We start from the raw sequence: 4,723 nt of genomic DNA, 5'->3' as shown, positions 1-4,723 counted from the left end.
TATATATGATTGGATCATGAACACTTCAAGGGAATCCTAAACTAATCAGCTCCTTAAAGCAAGTAAAGTCAAGTCAGCTCAGAATTCAATTTCATGATAGAAGTTAAATGTTTCAACTCAGCTATATCACTTCTTAGAATACATATCATGTCCATGTTATTCCATACCTTTAATACTTCGACATTCCTAACCATCATTCAAGGACGAATGATCCCAAGGGGGAGATAATGTAACACCCCGCATTTTGGGCTAGAACGACAACCATCATTTCTATGCGTAGATGATCCAAAAGACATAAATCCAATAAAAATATAGTGTGTTAATCATTTATGTAGTGTGTGAATCTAGTTGGGCATGATTCAAGATCATAGAGGTCCCTTAACTCAAGGACTAGTTGAAAGCTTTCCTATCGTTCAAGTTTTAGTGAGCGTCAAAACTTGGATTAACTTCAATAGACCATAACTCCTTGTATATGACTAACTGGGGGGCCTACTATATATCAAATAAAAGGTCTTTGAGTCCTCTTTCCAACTCCACCCATTTTTCCAAAATGGAGTAGAAAGTTATGCTTATTTTACTTCGAAGTGTCTATTTTCCAAAACGTGATGATGAGGCTGGCGACTTATCAGCTGTGTGATGTCCCATCAGACCTGGTCATCAGCCTAAGGCAGTGATCAGTGAAAACCAGCCCAAAAGTGATGACTTATCACCTGAGTGACAACCCGTCAACCCTGGTCATCAACTGATGTAATTATGCAATTTTTTGGGTTCCTTTGGGGTATTTTGGTCTTTCCCTCACTCCAAAAATCTTTCACACGAATTAAATCACCCCTTAAGCATTATTAACCAATCACTATTAGTTTTACAACATCAAAAACTTCCTCTTCACTCTCAAAATAAGATCAAACTAGGGTTTTCTCCAAGAACAAGAAATTCAAGAAAATCAAGCCTTAAGTTCAATATTTCCAAGGAATGAATCGAGATTTGAGTTCTTCTCTTTAAACTAATTAATTTGAGGTACGTGGAATTTATCCTAAAAACTACATGGGCTTGGAAATAGTAGAACATGATTTAAAGATTTTCAAGCATGATTTTAGAAAGGGGTTTTGAAATACATGATTTTATTATGCAATATAAATGTTCAAATGCATTGTTGATTTGGCCCTTAGGCCTTTCCCCTTAAATTGATTTACATGTATATGTATGAAAAATTCAGATTTGAATATTGTTTGAGAGCATAAATTATGAAATCCCTCTCTTGTGGTGACTTTAAATCTGTGATCTTATTGTGAATGATTTGATATGCATGATTTATGCTTTGAAAATAGTTTACTCAAATACCATAGTATTTTTAGTATGATTTAGAGATTTTGAGAGGGAGTTTCTTGATATAAATGTGTTTTGTTAAAGAGAGAAAGATTTGCATAAGATTAAGAATTTTGACATGACCACCTTGTATCATTTGAAATGTTGTCAAAGAGAGTTGCACACATATGTTTACATGTGTATTTAAGGAAAGGGTGCTTCGAACTAATTTATTGATATGGTGGTCCCAAATTTATGTTTTGGAAATAGAGATTCTAATATACTAATAATTGCTCAGAGATGTGACTTTCAAGTCAATGGTGTGATGATACCATAAGTATGTATGCCATAACAGAGTATGTTTTCAGAATATGTTTTCAGAGAATGCATGTTTTAAAGAGTTAAAAATGGGTATAAAGAGGGTTAGGTGGTTATCCGAAAAAGGCTTGAGTTCAAGTAACTCTTAGCCTAAAACAGTATTTGCCGATATGGGCAGATTATTATTGTACGTTGGCGACAGCCATGTGGCGTAGTAGATTCAGAGACTCTGACCTTTGCGGCAGATTTGGGTTGGGGACTTGGCTGCCGAGTTAATGGCAGATTCCATAGCCCGTGGAATTACAGAATTGTAGGGTATACCACCTAGCGCAAAAGTAAAACAAAGAGTGTCACAGAGTTCAGATGATTTTACAGAGTCTTTCGAAAATGCCCATGAGATTTCTTACTATATGATATGTTTATGAACTATTTTAAGTAGCTCTCATATATGTTGAATACAAATTATTATTTTGGATTGGCTATGCATACCAGTACATTTGAATTGATCCCCCTACCTCCCAGGGTCTAAAGTTCAGTTCAGAGGTCCTGCTAAGCCACCGAGTTTTCAGATAGCAATGATGTGTGCAGTTGGTGAGCCTTCTTTATTTCAGAAGGCCTATGTATTTCAGATTATGTTACTTATTGTGGTTTTAGTCTACTGGGGGCCTTGTCCCAGTTTTCAGATAGTTGTTATTTCAGATGTAGTAGAGATTTCGCAGACTGACTCAGATGTTGTTTTGTTGATATTGGGGTTTTATCCTTCATTGTTAAATTAAATTCAGAGTATGACCATGTTTCCGTATTCGATTATATTTCCACATTTTCTTTTATTATATGAATGTTGTGCATGATTACCAGATAGAGAAGGGCATTCTGGGCCTTCGTGGTTTGGGATATCCATCACGACCAGGTCCCAGTTCGGGTCGCGACACTATGTAGGTATTTTGTGTGTGATCTGTTCATCCCAATGTGAGGTGGTTTATGTGTAAAAAAATATAATTTTGCCAGTGGAAAAAGAGGAATCCACGTGACTTGGGATGGGGTCTAGAGTGGTATATGGGTAGGGGTAGGGTGTGGGTGGTGATGTATCAGAAGTTGATGCGACCATTATTTAAAGAAAGAAATAGAAAAAGAAGGACAACAGAATTGGAGAGTCGAGTGAGGTCCCTTCGAGGTTCCGGTACGCAGCTCTGTTATTACATTAAAAATGAAAATTATAGCTAAAACATAAATGAAATTACAAAAATCCTATCGATTTAGCTTCTTTTTGACTCTTGACTTGAGTTTCATCATCCTATTCTTCAGGTGGGCTCCTGATTTGGAATTTCTTAAACTTGTTGCTTGACTTTTAATTTCTTCACCCTGTTCTCCGAGCGGGTTCCTGACTTGCTATTTTTTAATCTATTGACTTTCAATTTCTTTACTTTTTTGCTTGACTTTCAACTTCTTAACCTTGTTTCTTGACTTTCAATATCATCACCCCTGTTCTTCAGGCGGGCTCCTGATTTGCTATTTCATTACTCTATTCTTCAGGCGAGCTCCCGACTTTCAATTTCCTTACTCTGTTCTTCAGGTGGGCTTCTAAGTTGTAATTCCATCACTTTGTTCTTTAGGTGAGCTCCTGACTTGAAATTTCATCACCCTGTTCTTCAGGTGGGCTTTCGACTTTCAATTTCACTACCCTGTTCTTTAGGCTGGCTCTTGACTTAAAATTTCATCACCCTGTTCTTCAGGAGGACTCCTGACTTGCAATTTCCTCACTCTGTTCTCTGAGTGAGCTCTCAACATTAAATTTCATCACCCTGTTCTTCAGGCGGGCTCCTGACTTGAAATTTCATCACTATATGCTTCGGACGAGCTCTCAACTTGCAATTTCCTCACTTTACTCTCTGGGCAAGCTCCCGACTTTCAATTTCATCACCTTGTTCTTTAGGCAGGCTCCTGACTTGAAACTTCATTACTCTATTCTCTGGGTGAGCTCCCAACTTTTAATTTCATCATCCTGTTCTTCAGGCGGGCTCATGACTTGCTATTTCATCACTCTGTTCTTCGGGCGAGCTCTAGATTTTCAATTTCCTCATCCTGTTCTTCAGGTGGGATCCTGACTTGCAATTCCATCACTCTATTCTTCGGGCGATCTCCCAACTTTCAATTTTATCACTCTGTTCTTCAGGCGAGCTCCTGACTTGCAATTTCATCACCTTTTTCTTTAAGCAGGCTCCTAAAATCAAAGTGAAAACTAGAACGAGATTATCCCAAACAAAGATTATGATAGAAAAAGATTTCATTTTTTGAAAAATAAAGTCCCATTTTCTAGGAGGGTTCTGACCAAAAAGTAAGTTCTCTTTTTTTAGTAGGGTCCTGAACATGAAGTAAATTCTCGGATATGCTTTCCTAACGGCAGCTGAACTTAATGAACAAAACTTTACCCCTGTTTCATCAAAGAAAAATTTGTCAGTTGAAAAGTTAGCGGTGGTTTGCAGGATTTGGCTTTCCATACATCTGCTGCAACACTTGTTTCTTTCATCTTTGCTTCAGATTACCGATTTTACCCTGTCTTGTTGCATCATTGACCCAAACCCAGATCAAGGGAAGTGACTTTGCACCAAATATATATTTTACCCTGCCCCTGAGATGTACCCTTTGAAATCTGAATATTTCCATGCATCCAAGGACCTGTCGGTCGATGAACTTTCTTTGCTTTATTTTGAATTATGATCATGTTTCTTTCCTGTGCTGGTCCTTGGATTTTCCTCATGCAATTGGGAATACTAGTAGCAAGTTTTGAAATCCTTTCTCGCTTGCTTTGACACAGACATGACTCAAAATGTAAAGAAATGACAATGATTTTTATTTTGATAAATGACATAAGAAAAGAGAAAAATATGAATATGAAAATGAAAGAAAAAGGCAATGTCCCACTTTCAAAAATAAAACTTATCGGAATACGGCAACCAACTCCAATGATTTTGACATGCATCTTAGATTAAGCTTCCTGATCTTTCTACCCAAACTTCCCATTTGTTGTTGAGTTTATGCCTTTGCCACTGAGTCGCTTCTTCAAACTTATTGGACTCATACACCTCATTCAATTGAGGAC

This window comes from Capsicum annuum, unplaced genomic scaffold, assembly GCF_002878395.1.
Source record: "Capsicum annuum cultivar UCD-10X-F1 unplaced genomic scaffold, UCD10Xv1.1 ctg4565, whole genome shotgun sequence".
Taxonomy (NCBI): Eukaryota; Viridiplantae; Streptophyta; class Magnoliopsida; order Solanales; family Solanaceae; genus Capsicum; species Capsicum annuum.
The sequence above is the reverse complement of the archived record's forward strand: the minus strand, read 5'-3'. Positions refer to the sequence as shown.